This window comes from Psammomys obesus, unplaced genomic scaffold (assembly GCF_907164565.1).
Source record: "Psammomys obesus unplaced genomic scaffold, mPsaObe1.curated_primary_1811, whole genome shotgun sequence".
In the NCBI taxonomy this organism is placed as follows: domain Eukaryota; kingdom Metazoa; phylum Chordata; class Mammalia; order Rodentia; family Muridae; genus Psammomys; species Psammomys obesus.
Genome location: NW_026596166.1, coordinates 218263 through 229543, shown reverse-complemented (window position 1 = coordinate 229543; position 11281 = coordinate 218263). Strand labels below are relative to the sequence as shown.

General features: G+C 42.9%; 1 long non-coding RNA gene across 1 annotated transcript; it reads left to right on the top strand.

Annotated features, from left to right (window-relative positions):
• The first annotated feature begins 28 nt into the window (after positions 1-28).
• Positions 29-10419, top strand: LOC129667705 (uncharacterized). Its single transcript, XR_008718796.1, has 4 exons — positions 29-75; positions 618-778; positions 6931-7034; positions 8203-10419. It is a non-coding gene; the product is annotated as an uncharacterized LOC129667705 (long non-coding RNA).
• Positions 10420-11281: the final 862 nt, after the last annotated feature.

Here is an 11281-nt window from a genome sequence, read left to right as displayed (position 1 = left end):
TCTCTTCTTGGTGCAGAACTCAGCCTGTCATTTTCTCAACCCAAGTCAAACAACATCGTTGTGATAGATTCTTGGGTGAGCGCTGCTATGTTGGCTTTTTTTTTTTTTTTTAGGCTAAAATTAAAAGGGGGTTGCCTTTCAAATTGCTGCTTACTCTGGGCGTGGAGACTGAAACAGAGATGGTCCTTTGAAGCAGCAACAGAACTAGAGTTTGGGGCTTGGCTCGAGAGTAATGTACACACACAGCCTTAAATCAGACGCCTGTAATTTCTGCTATATTTGTCAGGCGTGGTCCTGGTGGCAGGAGGAGCGGGCAGACCACGCCTAAGAATGGGACTGTGTGCTCCTCAGTTTATCGGTGTCATCATCAGGCAGCTGTGAAATGAGAGCGGTGGTTAGCCGCTTGTATAGACACCAGTGTTAGATGGGACAGAGGCTGCGAAGCTTCTGCTGCCTTGAAGCCACGTATCAGGGGGAACCACAAAGCGTCATCTCCTGAGCAGGGCCAGGGCTGTCGCCAGTGAATTTGGTTGCATTATTTGATACCATCCTCACAGGAGTCTATGGAACAAACGCGATCACGACTTCCGCTTTTCTGTTGACCTTTTGTCTTGAAGAAGTTAAGCAGCGCAGTCCCGAGGTTACATGCAGCAGAGTCCAGGGCTGGGAATGAGGGGAACCAGGTGGAGTCCGGCTGACAAGCAGCAAGTGTGACACCTCAAATGGCACATACGACTTCTAGATCCCTGCCGCAAGGGAGAAGAACCTCTCCATCAAGGTTCGTTCCAAAGCAGTTAAGTGAGTATAAGAGTCACACTGAGCATGGAAGGAAATACACTCTTTTTGGGCCCTCAGTTCAGTGTTCCTTTAGCAAGTCAGGAGGTGATCCGGTTTTGAATTTGGCCTCTGCATGTACTGTCAGAAGGGCTTTCAGACACTTTATGGGCCTTGAATTTGGGCTCAGATTCTGGCTTTGTAGGGTTTCAGTGGCTTCTGAAGCTGTGAGGTTTCATGTATACCAGGCAGCAGGATTTGCCTTGTTCTTGTCTGCATGGGGTAGCAGGATGCTGAAGGGACTGCAGACAAGAGAGAGAGGAATGGACTGTGTGTAAATAGGGATAGCTTTTAGGAAAGGTAATTTTTAGAGATGCCTCAAATCCCTTACAAAAGAGAGAGCCTCCGTGACTAATTAATTTTCCTGTAACATGGTAACAACTGAGGGTGTAAATAAAGAGATGTGTGTAAGGATTTAATAGTGGTAGGTAATAACACCAACAAACTGAAATCACCTGAAGTTTTTTCCTTTTTTATTTTTCAATTTTTATTAATTACACTTTATTCACTTTGTATCCCCCCCTGAATACCTCCCTTCTCCCCTCCCAGTCCCCCCCTCCCCCCCTCTTCTATATGCATGCCCCTCCCCCAGTCCACCAATAGGGGAGGCCTTCCTCTGCTTCCTTCTGATCCTAGTCTATCAGGTCTCATCAGGAGTGGCTGCATTGTCTTCCTCTGTGGCCTGGTAAGGTTGCTCCCCCCTTCATGGGAGGTGATCAAAGAGCCAGCCACTGAGTTCATGTCAGAGACATTCCCTGTTGTAATTACTATGGAACCCATTTGGACACGGAACTGCCATAGTCTACATCTGTGTAGGGGTTCTAGGTTGTCTCCAAGCATGGTCCTTGGTTGGAGTATCAGTTTCAGAAAAGACCCCTGTGCCCAGATTTTTTGGTTCTGTAGTTGTCTTTGTGGAGCTCCTGTCCTATCCAGGTCTTACTATTTCCCACTTCTTTCATAAGATTCCCTGCACTCTGCCCAAAGGTTGTCCATAAGTCTCAGCATCTGCTTTGATAGTCTGTAGGGCAGAGCCTTTCAAAGGCCCTCTGTAGCAGGCTCCTGTCCTGTTCCTTGTTTTCCCCTTCTTCTGATGTCCATCCTCAGCATTTCTGAATGGGGATCGAGCCTTTTAGCCAGAGTCCTCCCTCTTGATTAATTTCTTTAGGTGTACAGATTTTAATAGGTTTATCCTATATTACATGTCTAATATCCACTTATGAGTGAGTATATACCGTGTGTGTCTTTCTGCTTCTGGGACAGCTCACTCAGGATGCTCTTTTCCAGTTCCCACCATTTACCTGTAAATTTCATGATTTCCTTGTTTTTCATTGCTGAGTAATATTTCATTGTGTATATATACCACAATTTGTGCATCCATTCCTCCACTGAGGGGCATCTGGGTTGTTTCCAGTTTCTGGCTATTACAAATAAAGCTGCTACAAACATGGTTGAGCAAATGTCCTTGTTGTGTATTTGAGCTTCTTTTGGATATATGCCTAGGAGTAGTATAGCTGGATCTTGAGGAAGCGCTATTCCTAATTGTCTGAGAAAGTGCCAGATTGATTTCCAGAGTGGTTGTACCATTTTACATTCCCACCAGCAGTGGAGGAGGGTTTCCCTTTCTCTACAACCTCTCCAGCATATGTTGTCATTTGAGCTTTTGATCTTAGCCACTCTGATGGGTGTAAGGTGAAATCTCAGGGTCATTTTGATTTGCATTTCCCTGATGACTAAGGATCTTGAACATTTCTTTAAGTATTTTTCGGCCATTTGATATTTCTCTGTTGAGAATTCTCTGTTTAGCTCTGTACCCCATTTTTTAATTGGATTACTTGATTTGTTACTATTTAACTTCTTGAGTTCTTTATATATACTGGATATTAGCCCTCTGTCAAATTTTTCATTGAAATTGGGGTAATAAATCACACTGTAGTGACACAGTACTATATAATGTATTTGAGAGTGGAGGGGGGGGCCTGTACCCTCCAAGCTGAAATGTTTGTGCTGATAGCTACTGATGCTGTGAGTTCAGAGGCATAAAATGCTGCTGCAGCATTCTGTGTATTGACATGGAAAGGCTCCCATGATGTATGAGAATGAGAAAAAAGCAGGAGAGGGAGGAGGGAGGGAAGGAGGGAAAGAGGAAGAAAGAGAGAAAAGAGAGAGAGAGAGCATGAGAGTGTGGCTATGCCTTGACAACATTAAAAAAAAAATTAAGTGACTGTTCTTGGTGGTAGGGTTTCTAGTATGTGTGTGTGTTTTTTTTTTTTAAGATAAACTTTATTGAGGTATAGCTTACATACACTCAAACAACTTCTTTTAAGCGCGGGGGTTGATGTTTCTTGTGGCAGTTTGAATGTTCTATGATGCTGCAAAATAAAAACTTGCTTCTAAGGTGTTATTGAGAGGTGCTATGGGATTGAGGCTTAGTGGGAAGTTTTTAGGTCATTAGAGATGGACTCTCAGAAACAACTGGGAGAGGAAGGCTGGGTAGATGGTTCAGATGGTAAAGTACTTGCCATGGAATCATGAAGATCTGAGTTTGGATCCCCCAGAACCAATGTAAAAAGCCAGGTATGGTTTCACGTGTCTGAAATCTTAGTGCTGAAAGTGAGCAGGGGGTAGAGACAAGAAGCGTGGGGAAATGCATTGGCCAGCCAGGCTAATCAAATAGGCTAGCTTCAGGTTTATGAGAGACCTTGTCCTGAAAAAATAAGCTAGAGAGCAGTAGCAGAAGATAACCCACAGCAACCTCTGACCTTTCCATGCATGTAAACATACACATACACACACATGCACATACAGGGCTGTGGGGTTATGTCTCTCCTTTTTTGTCTTGTATTTCCTGGCAATGAGGCAAAACATTTTTTCTCTGCCATGTACTCTGGCCATGACATGCTGCTGCCTTAGCAGACGCTAAGCCTCTATAGCCCATAGTCATGGGTTAGAGCTTCCAGAACAGACATTTTCTCTATCTTAGACATGTATAGCAATACCGCACTGACTAGCATGATGAGTTTTGTAAAAAAAAAGAAAAAAAAAGCATACAAGTAAAGCAAAGCAACAACCAAATCAGAATAGAGATCTTCTTCATTCTACTGATCACTGACCTGTTTATAATTTTGTTTCAGCGTCTTCCCTGTTATATTTATTTACCTGTTGATATTTGCCTCAGTTACTTTTCCCCCTACTGTGATAAAACACCCTGACAAAAGCAGCTTTAGGAAAGGAGGCTTTATTTTAGCTAACTGTTCCACTGTACAGCCCGTCCATCATGACTGGAAGTCATACTGGCAGGAGCTTGAGAGCTAGACATCTGTCCTTGCAATCAGGAAGCAGAGAGTGACGAGTATTCATACTCAGTTAGCTTCCTCCTTTTTATGTAGTTCAGGACCCGAGCCTAGGGAATGGTGCAACCTCATAGTAGGGTGGATCTTCCCAATCAATAAACATATCAAGATGATCCCTCACTGGAAAGCTCAAAGGCTGACCTAATATAGGCAATCCCTCACAGGTGTGCCTAGAAGCTTATTTCCTAGGTGACTCCAGATCCTGTCAAGATGGTAATCAACAGTGACTGTGTCTCCAATGAATACTAATCATTCTCCAAAATCACATCACCAGAAACATTAAGAATAATACTAATTTTGGCTTAAAGCAAACAAACAAACACAACTAACCCCTGGCAGGAAGCACAGTGTCCTCTAATCCCAGTCAAGGCATTGTTGAACAGCACAGTAGGAGAGAAGGGAGACGCCAATGCATTATAAACCACTGCTCAAGACAGAGTTAACTTGTGTGGTTTCTAGGAGATAGGCTAAAGTGATAAAGGCTAGCCTCACACTCTGGGCCTTAACATCCGCATCAGCACAGTGAAAATATTAATAGTCATCATCAGAACACCTGTTAAATGGAGCTGTGAGGATTCTGTGAGATTCTATTTGATTATAAAGTAGTTTCTTTTTTTTAGTTCTTTTTTATTTTTTTAACTTTTATTAATTACACTTTATTTACTTTGTATCCCCTCTTAATCCCTCCTTCCTCCCATCCTAATCCTACCTTCCCTCCCCCTTCTTCACACATGCCCCTCCCCAAGTCCACTGATAGGGGAGGTCCCTCTCTCCTTCCTTCTGATCCTAGTCTATCAGATCTCATTAGGAGTGGCTACATTGTCATCTTCTGTGGCCTGGTAAGGCTGCTACCCCCTCAGGGGGAGGTGATCAAAGAGCAGGCCAATCAGTTTATGTCAGAGGCAGTCCTGTTCCCATTACTATGGAACCAACTTGGACACTGAACTGCTATATGCTACATCTGTGCAGGGGTTCTAGGTTATCCCCATGAATAGTCCTTGGTTGGAATATGAGTCTCTGGGAAGTTCCCTGTGTTCAAATTTTCTGGTTCTGTTGCTCTCCTTGTGGAGCTCCTGTCCTCTCCATATCTTACTATTTCCCACTTCTTTCATAAGATTCCATGCACTCTGCCCACCACTCCTAGGCATATATCCAAAAGAGGCTCAAGTACACAACAAGGGCATTTGCTCAACCATGTTTGTAGCAGCTTTATTTGTAATAGCCAGAAGCTGGAAACAACCCAGATGCCCCTCAACTGAAGAATGGATACAGAAATTGTGGTACATCTACAGAATGGAATATTACTCAGCAATGAAAAACAAGGAAGTCATAAAATTTGCAGGTAAATGGTGGGAACTGGAAAAGATCATCCTGAGTGAGGTATCCCAGAAGCAGAAAGACACACACAGTATATACTCACTCATATAGACATGTAATATAGGATAAACCTATTAAAATCTGTACACCTAAAGAAACTAATCAAGAGGGAGGACTCTGGCTAAAAGGCTCAATCCCCATTCAGAAATGCTAAGAGGGTGGACATCAGAAGGAGAAGGAAACAGGAAACAAGTTAGGAGCCTGCCACAGAGGGCCTTTGAAAGGCTCTGCCCTACAGACTATCAAAGCAGATGCTGAGACTTATGGCCACCTGTTGGGCAGTCTATAAAGTAGTTTCTAAATGGAAGTGATTTTTTAAAAAGTTCTCCATGTCTTTCTCTCTCAACCCTGCCTTTCCCCTCTCTTAAGTTCAACAGACCTCTTCCATGTGGCCAGTGATGTCTCAGACTTCTCTGACCTCTGAATGATCTCACATTTTGTGGAAAATATTAAATTTGATGAGAGTCTGCTTTCGACTTCTGTCACTGTTTCATCATTCATCCCCGATTGTGCTAAAACTGAAGGGGATTATCATAGGATAGTAAGCATGCAAGCTCTCTACTGTCAGCCTCAGGAGCCTTGTGAACCTCCTATTCAGCAAGAGGGTTAAGAGACCCTCTCCAGTCATAGATCTTAACGGGGAAAAGTCAGACTCTTATGAGTCTTGCTTGTGTCCCTCAAAGTTCACATTAAAGCCTTAACCATCACTACCTTACTTAGAATGTGACCATTTAGAGGGCTGAGATGGCTCAGTTTGTGAAGTGCTTGCTTAGGTAAGAGTGAGTTTGACTGACAGCATCCATGTAAAATCTTCTGCTGCCGTACATAACTTGTAATCCCAGCCCTGGGGAGGCAGGGACAGGTGGATGACCAGCTGGCCTCAAGCTACAGGTTCTGTGAGAGGCCCTGTCTCAAATAAGACAGAGCAACTGAGGTAGACACCTGACATCTAACTCTGGTCTCTATGCACACATGTTTGCATACTGCACGTACACACACACACACACACACACACACACACACACACACACACACACAGAGTGAGTTTGATAATTTGAAAAATAGAGTGATCAACCTGAAACAGGGTAGTTAGGTAAGCTTCAATCCAATATGACAAGTGTCGATAGGAAGAGATTAGGGCACAGACCTAAAGACAGAGGGACCTTATGAGGACACCAGGAGGGCAGCCATCGGCAGGCTAGGGAGATAGAAACCAAATGTGCTAATAACTTGACCTTGAGCTTGTAGCCTCAAGGGAGTGTGAGAAAAATGACCAGCATGTGCTAGTCAATGTATGTTGCTGCAATGAAATACCTGAGACAATCAACTTAATAATAAAAAAAATATTTATTTTGGTTCATGATTTCAGAGGCTTCTATTCCATGGCTGCTTATCTCTATTTTCTGAAGCGGTGCTGTACAATACATCACAGTGATCCAGAAGGAAGAGGAGAATTTTCAACTGCTGTGCATGGTAAATGGCAATTGGGAAGCCGAGGGAAAGAGGAAGACCCCAGGGCCCCAATAATTCCTTCAAAGAGATGCTCCCATTGATTTCACGTCCTTCTATGAGACAGAACCTCCTAGAGATCCCAATACCTCCCAAAAGCACCACAGGGTGGTGACAAAGCTTTTAACCCATGGCCATTTGACAGACACTTATCCACAGCACAACACTAACAGAATGTAAGTATTCGGATTGATTTTCTTTTTTATTATTTTATTATTTTATTTTTTTGTGTGTCTGTAGCATAATGTCCTTCTTCTCCTGGGCTGGGCAGCAAGCAATGAGGTGGAGGGGATAGATAAAAGGTCCTACCCACCTACCTGGGCCACCCTGGCCTGGCCTGGCCTGGCCTGGCCTTACCTACCTACCTGGCCTATATGGGTTCATAGTAATGGTGCATTACTTACTATCATGTCCCAGAACTTCACAAGTGGGGCCTCTGGCATTTCTCAATAATCAGACCTTTCTGCTCTACTGTCCTAGGCTCTTTAGGCTGCCATGTCGCATCTCCTAGGTAGCCAAGGCATTCCTCAGGCCTTGAGTTTCACAATCTGACAAAAAAAAAAAATGAATAAAATAAAATATTTTTTTTAAAAAAAAAGCAGGTAAACTGGGGCAGTGAGATGGTTCCTCTAATAAAGACAATTGCTCCAAGCCTGACAACCTGAGCTCAACTCCCAGGACCCACATGGAAGAAGGAAAAAATGGGCCCCTGCAGCTATTTTTCTAGAGTGCTAGAGCATGCATGGCCACGCATATGCACAAAACTGTGCGCAGTCTTCCCTAAGGCAAGTTCTAGCGACGCCCTTCCCTCCAGGGAAGAAACGAGCTTAATAGGCAATTTAGGGTGACATAATCCTTTCCTATTGGTTACATTAATTTTAATTTTACTATAACTTGAATTGTTAAAGAAGTCTCTTCACTGTTTCCTGTTACGTTCTTTAACAAAATTGTCTTCAACTTTAAAAGGCATTCAGAGAATTTTCACAAAGTAAGTACAGTTGCAGTGTCTAGCGAACACCCAAAGCAACAAATATTACCCATGTACCCCCTCTCTTGCCCCTCCCTCTTTTTGCCTCTTCTTCTCTCCTCTTCTGACTTTTTTTTTTTTTTTTCTGTTTTGTTTTCCAAATAGGGTTTCTCTGGGTAGCTCTGGCTGTCCTGGAACTCACTCTATAGACTGCATTGGTTTTGAACCCAGCAATCTGCATGTGTCTACCTCTGGAGTGCTGGATTTAAAGGCATGTGCTAGTATCACCTGGCTTCTGTCCTGACTTCTGAAACTCAACATTAGTCTTTTTGATTTTTTTTTCTTTCTTTTTGCGCACATGCAATGCAGTGCACAAAGAGGCCGGAAGAGGACACCAGATTCCTGAAACTGCAGTTAAGGATGCTTGTAAGCCCCCATGTGGGGGCTGGAAACCCCACCCCCAAACCCTGATCCTCTGCTGGAGCACCCCTGGGCCTTCTCTCCAGCTTCCACACATTGGCCTAATGTGAATTTTGAGATTTATGTAAAGAGGTGTATATAAAATGGGCTAGCGGTCTCAGTACGGCTTTTGTGAGGTTTAACCAGTGTTGTGTACGGAAGCAGTTCATCTTCTTTGCTCTACAGTCTCCATGTCCAAGGAACACATGCTTTAAGTCTCAGTCTTTAGCTTACAGATGGCCATGTATTACTATGTATAAATATGTTGACTTAATATGTGGATATGTTACGAAAAGATCGGTTCAGGCTAATTATCATATCCATCACTCCAAACATCCACTATTTCCTTGTGGTGGGAACATTAACACTTCTCCCATTCAGTGATTTGGCGGTCCAAGGCACATAGCCATTATCCATTATTGTTCCCTGTGGTCGCCCCATTGTGCAGTAAAGCACCAGAGGGGCTTCATCTTCCTCTCACCGAATCTTTATAGTGTTTTACATCACTCTTCGTCATATCTGGTTTCCAGGTTAGTGTCATTTTTTTTTTAAACTATCTCGTATAATACCGCTGTCCAGGTTTATATACCCACTTGTGCTTGCGTCAGCTGGTTCACAGACACACCTAAGGATAGAGTCTCTGGTGTACAGGGTAGGTGGGTAAGCCTCAGTCACTGACGGTGGCAATTTTTCTGTTTATCCTAGTTCGTATTCTGAATCTCCCGCATTTCTTTGTCCCACCCCTGACTCTGACAGTCTATTTAGTTTTTGCCACTCTGGTGGGTGGAGACTTACCCTTATTCTATGGATTTAGTTTTACATTACCCTAATGACGATTGAACTGAAAATGTTTTTGCATATGAACTGGCCTTTGTGTATTATTTTTTAAGTATGTTGCCGAGTCTGTGGCTTCATTTCCTATGAACCGGTCTGTGTCTTCCTTGGTGCAGTATGTTGAGTTTTTGCACATTCTGGGTCAGACTTCTGATTTTTCTTTGCAGAAGAGACTACCCACTGAGCCACATTCCCAGCCCTCTGGATGAGCCTTCTTGCCACAGTGTGTACACTTTGCAGACACCTCCTCACAGCCTGATGCCTTTTCATTTTCCACGTTATGTTTGTAATTTCTGAACAAATTACACTTTTCTTTCTTATTTTCAGTGCTTTATGGTTGCCGTTTGTGTATCTGAGGTTGTGAAGATATAGTTCTGTGGTGGTTCAGGACTCATACAATTTAGATCTCAACTCTGCTGCAGTGTTTATACCAAAAATGCTTGTTAAGTGGGCTAATGTGCTGAGTACAGTTTTTATCCTTCAGTTTTGTATTTAATGTGGAGTAGAATGCTGTCTTTCCCACCTGTACAAATGTACAAATAGATAGTTTATTGAAAAGCATCCATTTCACCTGCAGTGTCCACTTTGATATAAGTCAAATATTCATGTATATGTTTCTGTCGTGGATTGTTTTACTGGCTTATCTTCTGCTTTTATAACCATAGCATACTGTTTAGCTCACTAAAATTTATCATAAAATATTCATGTCCAGTACAGCAGGAATAGCGTTGGCTGTGTTCTTGCTCATGAGCAACTGGGTTGCACATATGCTTTCGAATCTACTCAGTCTTCAGAAGAATGTCTACTGGGAATTAGCTAAAATTAAATTAAATCTGTAGATCAATTTGGAGGGCGTTGGCGTCTCTATTGTAATGGCTCTTCTAGCATAGGAACATGGGAAGTCTATCCGTTCGCTCTGAGCTATGTTTTAAAATCCGGATGCCCAGGTGGTACACGTGTTTGCTTAGGCTCAACCTAAGATACTTCAGTTTTATGATGCCAAATAAATTCTATGTTCCTTGTATTTCTGGTTAAACAAAAGTCTATGCTAAACTGTTTTTGTACAGTGCAAATAAAATCCATCTTTGTTAGAGAGCTGGTTTATGTTGATATTAATTTTACTTTTAATGATATAAATATTTGTAAGTGTTTTGTTCTCATATTTTTTTCTTTGCATGCAACTGTGCTTACAGGTTTATTTCTTTTGAATCTTTTATTCCCCCCCCCCACACACCACTGGTTAGAATTTAAAATATGCTGAGTAGAAGCAGACACAGCAGAAATCTGTTTCTTTCTTTTTTATTTTTTAATATAATTTTTTAATTTATAACAATATATTCACTTTGTATCCTAGCTGTAGCCCCACCCTCATCCCCTCCCAATCCCACCTTCTCTCCCTCCCTCTTCTCCTCCCATGCCCCTTACTCAGTCCACTGATAAGGGCAGACCTCCTCCCCTTCCATCTGACCCTAGCCTATCAGGTCTCATCAGGACTATCTTTCATAGTCTTACTCTGGAGCATGGTAAGACTGCACCCCCTCAGGGGGAGGTGATCAAAGAGCCAGCCACTGAGTTCATGTCAGAGACAGTTCCCTGTTTCCCTTGCTGCTGCCTCTGTGCAGGGGTTCTAGGTTATCACCATGCATGATCCTTGGTTAGAGTATCAGTCTCAGAAAAGACCCCTAGGCTCAGAATTTTTTGGTTCTGTTGTTCTCCTTGTGGAACTCCAGACCCTTCCAGGTCTATCTCCCCCTTCTTTCATAAGATTCCCTGCATTCTGCCCAAAGTTTGGCTATAAGTCTCAGCATCTGCTTAATATCCTACTAGGTAGAGTCTTTCAGAGGCTCTGTGTGGTAGGCTCCTGTCTTGTTCCTTGCTTTCACCCTCTTCCAGTGTCTATCCCATTTGCTTTTCTGAATGAAGATTGATCATCTTACCCAGGGTCCTCCTT